This window comes from Leucoraja erinacea, unplaced genomic scaffold, assembly GCF_028641065.1.
Source record: "Leucoraja erinacea ecotype New England unplaced genomic scaffold, Leri_hhj_1 Leri_117S, whole genome shotgun sequence".
Lineage (NCBI taxonomy): Eukaryota > Metazoa > Chordata > Chondrichthyes > Rajiformes > Rajidae > Leucoraja > Leucoraja erinaceus.
Genome location: NW_026575429.1, coordinates 115803 through 128363, shown reverse-complemented (window position 1 = coordinate 128363; position 12561 = coordinate 115803). Strand labels below are relative to the sequence as shown.

At 43.9% G+C, this 12561-nt stretch overlaps 1 protein-coding gene across 1 annotated transcript in view; it reads right to left on the bottom strand.

Annotated features, from left to right (window-relative positions):
• The window catches only part of cdk19 (cyclin-dependent kinase 19), a gene marked incomplete at its 3' end in the record, with an annotated part of 215960 nt that overhangs the window by 175869 nt on the left and 27530 nt on the right, over nucleotides 1–12561 (bottom strand). The window lies entirely within an intron of this gene.

Genomic DNA, 12561 nt, shown 5'->3' with positions numbered 1-12561 from the left:
AGTTAAAACAAATGTAGGTCCCTTGCAGTCAGAAACAGGTGAGTTGATCATGGGGAACAAGGATATGGCGGACCAATTGAATAACTACTTTGGTTCCGTCTTCACTAAGGAAGACATAAATAATTTGCCGGAAATAGCAGGGGACCGCGGGTCAAAGGAGTTGGAGGAATTGACTGAAATCCAGGTTAGTCGGGAAGTGGTGAATGAATGAATAACCTTTAATAATCCTTTACAGGAAATTACAGTGCCACAACAGCTTCAAGACAGACATAACACCACACATTTCAACAGATATCTTCAATACATAATAAGTTAAAATTTTTGTGCATTATAAAACCTTATGGCAGCTGGTATACAAGACTTCCTATGTCTCTCCGTTTTGCACATTGGTGCAATCAGTCTCTGACTGAAGATGCTGCACTTGATCACCTTCAGGGCGTGGAGTGGGTGAGTGGGGTTGGTCATTATTGAGCCTAGTTTTTTCAAAGTTCTGGCCTCTGCCACCTGCTTGACCGTTAGTTGCTCTGCCCCAACCACTGAGCCGGCCTTCCTGATCAGCTTATCCAGTCTGTTTTTGTCCGCTATTCGGGCGCCTTCTCCCCAACAGGCCACAGCAAAAAACAGAGCACTGGCCACCACTGAATGGTAGACACTGCACAGTAGGGGTTGGCAGATATTAAATGACTTTAGCCTCCTTAAAAAATACAGTCTACTTTGTCCCTTCCTGTACACCGCCTCCATATGACTCTTCCAGTCCAGCTCACTGTCAAGCTGCACACCAAGGTACCTGTGGTTGGCGACCACCTCCACCTCAGTGCCCCTGATGGTGATTGGTGTTGTTTGAGTCCTCCTCCTCCCCCTCCTGAAATCCACAACTATCTCCTTCGTTTTTTTGGTGTTGAGATGGAGATTATTGTGTGCACTCCACTCCACAAAGTTGTTAATTGTGTCTCTATACTCCTCCTCATTGCCCCCTTTGATGAGGCCTACAACAGCTGTGTCATCTGAAAATTTCTGCAAAAAGCAGCTGTTGGTGTTATATTGACAATCCGCTGTGTAGATGGTAAACAGGAATGGAGCCAGCACAGTTCCTTGTGGAGCCCCTGTGCTGCCCATGATGGTGCTTGAGACATTGTTCTGTAGGCGCACATACTGTGGTCTGAGGAAAAGGTAATCCAAACACCACAGTACCATTAATGGATCCACCTTCATCTTCTCCCCTAGCAGTCGGGGCTGAATTGTGTTAAAGGCGCTTGAGAAGTCAAAGAATGGTGTTGGGTAAATTGAATGGATTAAAGGCCGATAAATCCCCAGGGCCAGATAGGCTGCATCCCAGAGTACTTAAGGAAGTAGCTCCAGAAATAGTGGATGCATTAGTAATAATCTTTCAAAACTCTTTAGATTCTGGAGTAGTTCCTGAAGATTGGTGGGTAGCAAATGTAACCCCACTTTTTAAGAAGGGAGGGAGAGAGAAAATGGGGAATTACAGACCAGTTAGTCTAACATCGGTAGTGGGGAAACTGCTAGAGTCAGTTATTAAAGATGGGATAGCAGCACATTTGGAAAGTGGTGAAATCATTGGACAAAGTCAGCATGGATTCACGAAAGGTAAATCATGTCTGACGAATCTTATAGAATTTTTCGAGGATGTAACTAGTGGCGTGGATAGGGGAGAACCAGTGGATGTGGTGTATCTGGACTTCCAGAAGGCTTTCGACAAGGTTCCACATAAGAGATTAGTATACAAACTTAAAGCACACGGCATTGGGGGTTCAGTATTGATGTGGATAGAGAACTGGCTGGCAAACAGGAAGCAAAGAGTAGGAGTAAACGGGTCCTTTTCACAATGGCAGGCAGTGACTAGTGGGGTACCGCAAGGCTCAGTGCTGGGACCCCAGCTATTTACAATATATATTAATGATCTGGATGAGGGAATTGAAGGCAATATCTCTAAGTTTGCGGATGACACTAAGCTGGGGGGCAGTGTTAGCTGTGAGGAGGATGCTAGGAGACTGCAAGGTGACTTGGAGAGGCTGGGGGAGTGGGCAAATGTTTGGCAGATGCAGTATAATGTGGATAAATGTGAGGTTATCCATTGTGGTGGCAAAAACGGGAAAGCAGACTATTATCTAAATGGTGGCCGATTGGGAAAGGGGGAGATGCAGCGAGACCTGGGTGTCATGGTACACCAGTCATTGAAGGTAGGCATGCAGGTGCAGCAGGCAGTAAAGAAAGCAAATGGTATGTTAGCTTTCATTGCAAAAGGATTTGAGTATAGGAGCAGGGAGGTTCTACTGCAGTTGTACAGGGTCTTGGTGAGACCACACCTGGAGCATTGCGTACAGTTTTGGTCTCCAAATCTGAGGAAGGACATTATTGCCATAGAGGGAGTGCAGAGACGGTTCACCAGACTGATTCCTGGGATGTCAGGACTGTCTTATGAAGAAAGACTGGATAGACTTGGTTTATACTCTCTGGAATTTAGGAGATTGAGAGGGGATCTTATAGAAACTTACAAAATTCTTAAGGGGTTGGACAGGCTAGATGCAGGAAGATTGTTCCCGATGTTAGGGAAGTCCAGGACAAGGGGTCACAGCTTAAGGATAAGGGGGAAATCCTTTAAAACCGAGATGAGAAGAACTTTTTTCACACAGAGAGTGGTGAATCTCTGGAACTCTCTCTGCCACAGAGGGTAGTTGAGGCCAGTTCATTGGCTATATTTAAGAGGGAGTTAGATGTGGCCCTTGTGGCTAAGGGGATTAGGGGGTATGGAGAGAAGGCAGGTACGGGATACTGAGTTGGATGATCAGCCATGATCATATTGAATGGCCGTGCAGGCACGAAGGGCCAAATGGCCTACTCCTGCACCTAATTTCTATGTTTCTATGTTTCTATGAGTTTAAGTTGAAGGGGAAAAGATTTAATGGGAATCTGAAGGGTATATTTTGCACACAAAGAGTGGTGGGGGTGTGGAACAAGCTGCCAGAGGAGGTAGTTGAGGCTGGGACTAACCCAACATGTAAGAAAGAGTTAGACAGGTACATGGATAGGACAGGTTTAGAGGAATATGGGCCAAAAGCAGGCTGGTGGGACTAGTGTAGGCTGGTGTGGGCAAGTTGGGCCAAAGGGCCTGTTTCCATGCTGTATCACTCTATGACTCTATGCAGAGAAAATAAAAAGCCAAAAACCTGAAATAATGCAGAAAATATCTCGACAATTTAAAATGTTGGATTAGATATCAAACAAAGTTATTAATAAAAGAATAAATGTGTTCACATTAATTGTGGCCATGGAAATTAAAGGATCCGAGTAAATAAAAATTATAAAGGGAATTATAAGTAAGTAAGTAAGTTTATTGGCCAAGTATTCACATACAAGGAATTTGCCTTGGTGCTCCACCCTCAAGTAACATGACATACAGTGATACCTGTAGTTACGAACGACTCATTAACACTAAACATTAATAATAATAAAACATTAATGATAAAACAACATTGAACACTTATAAAGAAAATTATAGACACAGAAGAGATGTTTCAACATTGAGGGAAAATAAAAATAGCAAATGCCCTAATCACTATCTTTCAATAATTCCAGGACTGGGACATCATACAGCAGGAATATATTTTATTTAATTGTGGCACCTCTGTTCAAATAGAGATCTTCAGTATAGTCATTTGAATATCTTAAGTGGAAAGGAATGGCCATGGCTGATTTTACCCCATGTGACTGCCATGTTAGGAACACAGAGACCAACATCGGTTCAGTTTAGTTTATTGTCACGTATACCGAGGTACAGTGAAAAGCTTTTGTGCGTGCTAACCAGTCATTGCAAGCGAGCCGTTCAGTGTGCAGATTCCCAATATGGGAATAACGTTCAGTGCAAGGTGAAGCCAGTAAAGTCCAATCAAAGACCAACATATGATGTCAGATGCATGTTCTTTGATGCTTGTGTCAGGAAGTTAGGAATCGATGGCCACTTTAAAGCAGGCAACCCGATATATCGGCGAGACCAAGCACAGGCTCGGCCATCCTTTCACTGAACACCTCCAACTTAATCTGCCCAAACCTACCTGATCTCCCAGTTGCTAAACATTTTAACTCCCCCTCCCCATTCCCACACTGACCTTTCTGTCCTGGGCCTACCCCACTGTCAGAGTGAGGCCCAGCGCAAATTGGAGGAACAGCATCTTATATTTCGCTCGGGCAGCTTACACCCCAGCGGTACAAACATTGACTTCTCTAACTTCAAGTTACCCTTGCTTTCCCTCTCTCTCCGTCCCTCCCCATCCTAATTCTCAGGTTATGAGAAATGCTGGAGTCAATTATAAAAGATGAGATAGCCGAACATTTGGATAGCAGTAACAGGATCAGTCCGAGTCAGCATGGACTTACGAAGGGGAAATCATGCTTGACTAATCTTCTGGAATTTTTTGAAGATGTAACTAGGATACTGGACAAGGGAGATGCAGTGGCTGTAGTGTACCTGGACTTTCAGAAAGCATTTGATAACGTCCCACATAGGAGATTAGTGGGCAAAATTAGGGCACATGGGAGTGCTGACATGGATAGAGAAGCGGTTGGCAGACAGGAAACAAAGAGTAGGGATTAACGGGTCCCTTTCAGAATAGCAGGCAGAGACTAGTGGGTACCGCAAGGCTCGGTGCTGGGACTGCAGCTATTTACAATACCCATCAATGATTTGGATGAAGGGATTCAAAGTAACATTAGCAAATTTGCAGATGACACAAAACTGGGTGGCAGTGTGAACTGTAAGGAGGATGCTATGAGAATGCAGGGTGACTTGGACAGGTTAGGGAAGTGGGCAGATGCATGGCAGATGAGGTTTAACGCGGATAAATGTGAGGTTATGCACTTTGGTAGCAAAAACAGGAAGGCAGATTACTATCTAAATGGCGCCAAGTTGGGAAAGGGGGAAGTACAACGGGATCTGGGGGTCCTTGTACATCAGTCTATGAAAGTAAGCACGCGGGTACAGCAGGCAGTGAAGAAAGCGAATGGCATGTTGGCCTTTATAACAAGAGGAATTGAATATAGAAGCAAAGAGGTCCTTCTGCAGTTGTACAGAGCCCTAGTGAGACCACACCTGAGTATTGTGTGCAGTTTTGGTCCCCTAATTTGAGGACATTCTTGCTATTGAGGGAGTGCAGCGTAGGTTTACAAGGTTAATTCCCGGGATGGCGGGACTGTCATACGCTCTGGAGTTTAGAAGGATGAGAGGGTATCTCATTGAAACATATAAGATTGTTAAGGGTTTGTACACGCTCGAGGCAGGAAACATGTTCCCGATGTTGGGGGAGTCCAGAACCAGGGGCCACAGTTTAAGACTAAGGAGTAAGCCATTTAGAACGGAGACGAGGAAACACTTTTTCTCACAGAGAGTGGTGAGTGTGGAATTCTCTGCCTCAGAGGGCGGTGGAGGCAGGTTCTCTGGATGCTTTCAACAGAGAGCTAGATAGGGCTCTTAAAAATAACGGAGTCAAGGGATATGGGGAGAAGGCAGAAACGTGGTACTGATTGGGGATGATCAGCCATGATCACATTGAATGGCGGTGCTGTCTCGAAGGGCCAAATGGCCTACTCCTGCACCTATTGTCCATTGTCTATTGTCTATTGTTTTCACCAATGGGAGAATCTAGGACAAGGGGTAATAGCCTCAGAATTAAAGGATGTTCCTTTAGGAAGGAAATGAGGAGGAATTTATTTAGTCAGAGGGTGGTGAATCTGTGGAATTTATTGCCACAGATGGCTGTGGGGGCATCAGCCATGATCACATTGAATGGCGGTGTTGGCTCGAAGGGCCAAATGGCCTCCTCCTGCACCTATTGTCTATTGTTTGACAGCCTGATGGTTGCTGGTTACATGAATAAAAGAAATGCAGAAAAGTATTGTTGGCTGTGGGCTAAGTGATAACGAGTAATACAAACAATGAACTTCAACAGGACAGTGAAATTAGTACGACAACTAGGATGGGGGAGAGATGGGGAGAGGTTGCAAGGGTTAATTGAAGTTAGAGAAATCAATATTCATACCCGCTGGGTTGTAAGCTGCCCAAGTGAAATATGAGGTGCTGATCCTCCAATTTGCATTTGGCCTTGCTCTGACTAATTTAGAAACCTGCAAGGTTAACGTAGTTGAGGAATGGTGGGAATGTGGGTCGAATTTGGAGATTCAAGATTCAAGAGAGTTTATTGTCATGTGTCCCAGATAGGACAATGAAATTCTTGCTTTACATGAATACAGAACAGATCAGCATGTCCATATACCATTATATAAATATATACACATGAATAAACAAAACAGATAAAGTGCAAATAAACAGATAATGGGCTATTAATGTGCAGAGTATTGTTTGAGTTCAGTTTAATCGCCTGATGGCTGTGGTGAAGTAGCTGTTCCTGAACCTGGACGTTGCAGTCTTCAGGCTCCTGTACCTTCTACCTGAAGGTAGCGGGGAGACGAGTGTGTGGCCAGCATGGTGTGGGTCCTTGATGATACTGCCAGCCTTTTTGTGGCAGCGACTGCAATAGATCCCCTCGATGGTAGGAAGGTCAGAGCCGATGATGGACTGGGCAGTGTTTACTACTTTTTGTAGTCTTTTCCGCTCCTGGGCGCTCATGTTTCCAAACCAGGTCACGATGCAACCGGTCAGCATGCTCTCTACTGTGCACCTGTATTTTGTTTCTCTAATTTGTTTAAATGGTTATTTTTAATCAGGTAGTGAATGTGATTACATCTTCAAAAAGGTATTTGGATAAAATTTCTTGGTGGAGTGCAACTGGGGAGGGGGGTGGGGGGTTACAACAGCTGAAATAGCATCTGAAGTTCCTGAAGACATCAGAAGCTGACCAAAGTCTGTCCCATTCATCAATCACCTTTATCTTTGTGAACCCACATTAGCTCGCAGTCAACCAACACTGTGATTTCAAAGCGTAGAAACAAGGAATTTCAGATGCTGGTTTACCAAGGAAAGACACAAAGTGCTGGAGTAAACATAGACACATAGAAAATAGGTGCAGGAGTAGGCCATTCGGCCCTTCAAGCGTGCACCGCCATTCAATATGATCATGGCTGATCATCCAACTCAGTATCCCATCCCTGCCTTCTCTCCATACCCCCTGATCCCTTTAGCCACAAGGGCCACATCTAACTTCCTCTTAAATATAGCCAATAAACTGGCCTCAACTACCTTCTGTGGCAGAAAATTCCACAGATTCACCACTCTCTGTGTAAAAAATGATTTTCTCATCTCGGTCCTAAAAGACTTCCCTCTTATCCTTAAACTGTGACCCCTAGTTCTGGACTTCCCCAACATCGGGAATAATCTTCCTGCATCTAGCCTGTCCAACCCCTTAAGAATTTTGTATGTTTCTATAAGAACCCCCCTCAATCTTCTAAATTCTAGCGTGTACAAGCCGAGTCTATCCTGTCTATCTTCATATGAAAGTCCTGCCATCCCAGGAATCAGTCTGGTGAACTTTCTCTGTACTCCCTCTATGGCAAGAATGTCTTTCCTCATATTAGGAGACCAAAACTGTACTCAATACTCCAGGTGTGGTCTCACCAAGACCCTGTACAACTGCAGTAGAACCTCCCTGCTCTTATACTCAAATCCTGACCATAATCTGGCTATTCACAGTGTATAAATACATGATAAGGGAATAACGTTTAGTACAAGGTTAAGCCAGCAAAGTCCGATCAAGGATAGTCCAAGGGTGACTGATAGTCCGCACGGACTTGGTGGGCCGAAGGGCCTACTTCTTCATGTTATAGGAGCAGAATTAGGCCATTTGGCCCATCAAGTCTGCTCTAGTGGAAACATCCTCCCCACATCCACTCTATCCAGGCTTTTCACTATTTGGTAAGTTTCAATGAGGCAGTCCCCCCCATTCCCTCATCCTTCTAAACTCCAGCAAGTACAGGCCCAGTGCCATCAAATGCTCATCACATGCAAACCCAATCATTCCTGGGATCATTCTCTTAAAACTCCTCTGGATCCTTCACAACACCTTTCCTCAAATCTTTCCTCAAATATGAGGCCCAAAACTGCTCACAGTCCTCTGGCATCAAACAGGAAATTAGAAATGCGTGCAACAAAGGTCAAACAGTTATAATGGGTGACTTCAATCTACATATAGATTGGGTGAATCAAATTGGCAAGGGTGCTAAGGAAGAGGATTTCTTGGAATGTATGCGGGATAGTTTTCTAAACCAACATGTAGAGGAACCAACGAGAGAGCAGGCTATTCTAGATTGGGTATTGAGTAATGAGGAAGGGTTAGTTAGCAGTCTTGTTGTGCGTGGCCCCTTGGGCAAGAGTGACCATAATATGGTTGAGTTCTTCATTAGGATGGAGAGTGACATTGTTAATTCAGAAACAAGGGTCCTGAACTTAAAGAAAGGTAACTTTGAGGGTATGAGATGTGAATTGGCCAAGATAGACTGGCAATTGATTCTTAATGGGTTGACGGTGGATATGCAATGGAAGGCATTTAAAGACTGCATGGATGAACTACAACAATTGTTCATCCCAGTTTGGCAAAAAAATAAATCAGGGAAGGTAGTGCATCCGTGGATACCAAGGGAAATCAGGGATAGTATCAAAACAAAAGATGAAGCGTACAAATTAGCCAGAAAAAGCAGCCAACCAGAGGACTGGGAGAAATGCAGAGTCCAGCAGAGGAGGACAAAGGGAAAATAAATTATGAAAGAAAACTGGAAGGGAACATAAAAACTGACTGCAAAAGCTTTTATAGATATGTGAAGAGAAAAAGATTAGTTAAAATAAATGTAGGTCCCTTACAGTCAGAAACAGGTGAATTGATCATGGGGAACAAGGACATGGCAGACCAATTGAATAACTACTTTGGTTCTGTCTTCACTAAGGAACTGAGTGAAATACAGGTTAGCCGGGAAGTGGTGTTAGGTAAATTGAATGGATTAAAGGCCGATAAATCCCCAGGGCCAGATAGGCTGCATCCCAGAGTACTTAAGGAAGTAGCCCCAGAAATAGTGGATGCATTAGTGATAATTTTTCAAAACTCTTTAGATTCTGGAGTAGTTCCTGAGGATTGGAAGGTAGCTAATGTAACCCCACTTTTTAAAAAGGGAGGGAGAGAGAAAACGGGGAATTACAGACCAGTTAGTCTAACGTCGGTAGTGGAGAAACTGCTAGAATCAGTTATTAAAGATGGAATAGCAGCACATTTGGAAAGTGGTGAAATCATTGGACAAAGTCAGCATGGATTTATGAAAGGTAAATCATGTCTGACGAATCTTATAGAATTTTTCGAGGATGTAACTAGTAGAGTGGATAAGGCAGAACCAGTGGGATGTGTTATATCTGGACTTTCAGAAGGCTTTCGACAAGGTCCCACATAAGAGATTAGTATACAAACTTAAAGCACACAGTATTGGGGGTTCTGTATTGATGTGGATAGAGAACTGGCTGGCAGACAAGAAGCAAAGAGTAGGAGTAAACGGGTCCTTTCACAATGGCAGGCAGTAAATAGTGGGGTACCCCAAGGCTCAGTGCTGGGACCCCAGCTATTTACGATATATATTAATGATTTAGACGAGGGAATTGAATGCAACATCTCCAAGTTTGCAGATGGCACGAAGCTGGGGGGCAGTGTTAGCTGTGTGGAGGATACTAGGAGGCTGCAAGGTGACTTGGATAGGCTGGGTGAGTGGGCAAATGCATGGCAGATGCAGTATAATGTGGATAAATGTGAGGTTATGCACTTTGGTGGCAAAAATAGGAAAGTAGACTGTTACCTGAATGGTGGCCGATTAGGAAAGGGGGAGATGCAATGAGACCTGGGTGTCATGGTACACCAGTCATTAAAAGTAGGCATGCAGGTGCAGCAGGCAGTGAAGAAGGCAAATGGTATGTTAGCATTCATAGCAAAAGGATTTGAGTATAGGATCAGGGAGGTTCTACTGCATTTGTACAGGGTCTTGGTGAGACCACACCTGGAGTATTGCGTACAGTTTTGGTCTCCAAATCTGAGGAAAGACATTCTTGCCTTAGAGGGAGTACAGAGAAGATTCACCAGACTGATTCCTGGGATGTCAGGACTTTCATATGAGGAAAGACTGGATAGACTCGGTTTGTACTCGCTAGAATTTAGAAGATTGAGGGGGGATCTTATAGAAACTTACAAAATTCTTAAGGGGTTGGACAGGCTAGATGCAGGAAGATTGTTCCCGATGCTGGGTTTCTTCCCAGAGGCCATTCGGACTGTAAATGCTTATCTCACCAGGGACTAACTCTACTGAACGTTTTTCCTTCCATTATTTATTATGTAAAAGAATATGTGTGTTATGATTGTGTTTATAGTTTGTTTGGTTGTTTGGTTGTTTGTCTTTCGCACAAAAGTCCCGCGAGCATTGCCACTTTCATTTCACTGCACATCTCGTATGTGTATGTGACAAATAAACTTGACTTGACTTGACTTGACTTGACTTGACTTGACTTGGGGAAGTCCAGAACAAGGGGCCACAGTTTAAGGATAAGGGGGAAATCTTTTCAGACCGAGATGAGGAAAACATTTTTCACACAGGGAGTGGTGAATCTGTGGAATTTTCTGCCACAGAAGGTAGTTGAGGCCAGTTCATTGGCTATATTTTAGAGGGAGTTAGATGTGGCCCTTGTGGCTAAAGGGATCAGGGGGTATGGAGAGAAGGCAGGTACAGGATACTGAGTTGGATGATCAGCCATGATCATATTGAATGGCGGTGCAGGCTCAAAGGGCCGAATGGCCTACTCCTGCACCTATTTTCTATGTTTCTAAATGCGGTCTGATGAGTGCCTTGTAAAGCCTCAGCGTTACATCGCTTCTGCGAGGTATGTAACAGTAAGATCATCACACACTATTCTGAGCAAGAGTGAACGGGCTCGTTCTGCTTCATCTTCCCTTACAAATGGAACAAGTGGAAGGGCTTTTAACATTTCAGTTTATAAACTTGCATCACTGTTCAAGATGAGATTAAGGCTTCATTACAGCTGTAAACCTATGTTCTTGCTCCATCGATTGATCTGACTTAATTTGTCAGATCAATCAATCACCTCTCAGAAGCTAGTCAAGAAGTGGTACCAAAAAAAGCATCCGAACAACTTAGATTGAAGAAGGGTCTCGACCCGATAAGTCACCTTCGATCCATAGATACTGCCTCACCCGCTTAGTTTCTCCAGCGTTTTTGTCCACCGATTTTTCCAGCATCTGCAGTTCCTTCTTAAGCATCCCAACAACTTACGTTGTTATTGTATGATAAAGGCAGGAGTGGGAGGAAGAAAATAGCTTCTGATCATGGAAAGTCCAGACATTGTCAGGGATATTTGCGCATTTCAAATGCCTTCACCTTCTGGCAGATCTAAAATTAAAAATGTCAACCCCGTGTAACGTTCCGCTGTGCTTTCTGCTTCTGCCTCGAAACAATTGGGTCACAATATTAAATACTGAGCAAGAAAAAAATGAACAAGTGCATTCACTCATTCATTATGAAGTGCATTTGCAACACCACATCTCCTTCACACAATTGAGAGAGGCCTCCCTTGAGACTGGCAAAAATATAATCATGCCAAATGACTGCAATAAATCAGCCCAGGAAAATGGCTGCCCACAGAGAGGCTTTGTGTCCTTCACAGTCAAAGAATCGCATCAATTCTGCAGGACACAACCAAGCCACTGAGTATAGTTAAGTTAATTTTGGTGTGTACCCTCCACACCTGCATGAATCCTAAACCCACACGCCTGTTTATTCATTCTTTTAATTACTAATTTAACGTTCTTAAATGATGCAATAGTCTCTGTTTCAATTCAAACTAGGCAACTCTTTCCATGATCTCATAACCATGTGTGTTCCATCACCAGGTCAGTTTCAAATCATTTCAATTGAGAAACAAGGAGCTGTAAATGCTGGTTTACAAAAAAAATGCTGGAGTAATTCAGCATGTCAGGCAGGGAGCATCCATGGAGAACATGGACAGGTGACTTTTCATTTTGGGATTAAAGGCGGCTGGAGTCACCTATCTATGTTCTCCAGAGATGCTGCCCGACCCATAGAGTTACTCCAGCACCTTGCGTCTTTTTTTTAAATGTTTCAGTTCATCTGGTTTGGTAAATTGGCAGTCAACGCATGGCAGGCAAAGCGGCAATGGAGGCTTGTGTGAGGAAAATGTTTCAATTAGCTCCAGGTATATCTGCCATGAGGGAAAAGGGCAAGCTGGATGTCCAGAAAGATGGAGAATATGGAGAAGCCGAAGTCAGCATGGCTTTGTGAAGGGGAGGTCTTGCTTGACAAATTTGCTGGGATCCTTTGAAGACGTAAATATCAGGACAAAGGAGAGTCAGCAGATGTTGTTTACTCAGATTTTCAGAAAGCCTTTGATAAGGTGCCACACGTGAGGCTGCTAAGGAAGATGAGAGCCCACGGCATCAAAGGGCAGACACTAGCATGGATAGCAGGTTGGCTGGATGGCAGAAGACAAAGAGTGGCAATAAAGGGGGCGTTTTCTGGTTGGCCGCCAATGACTAG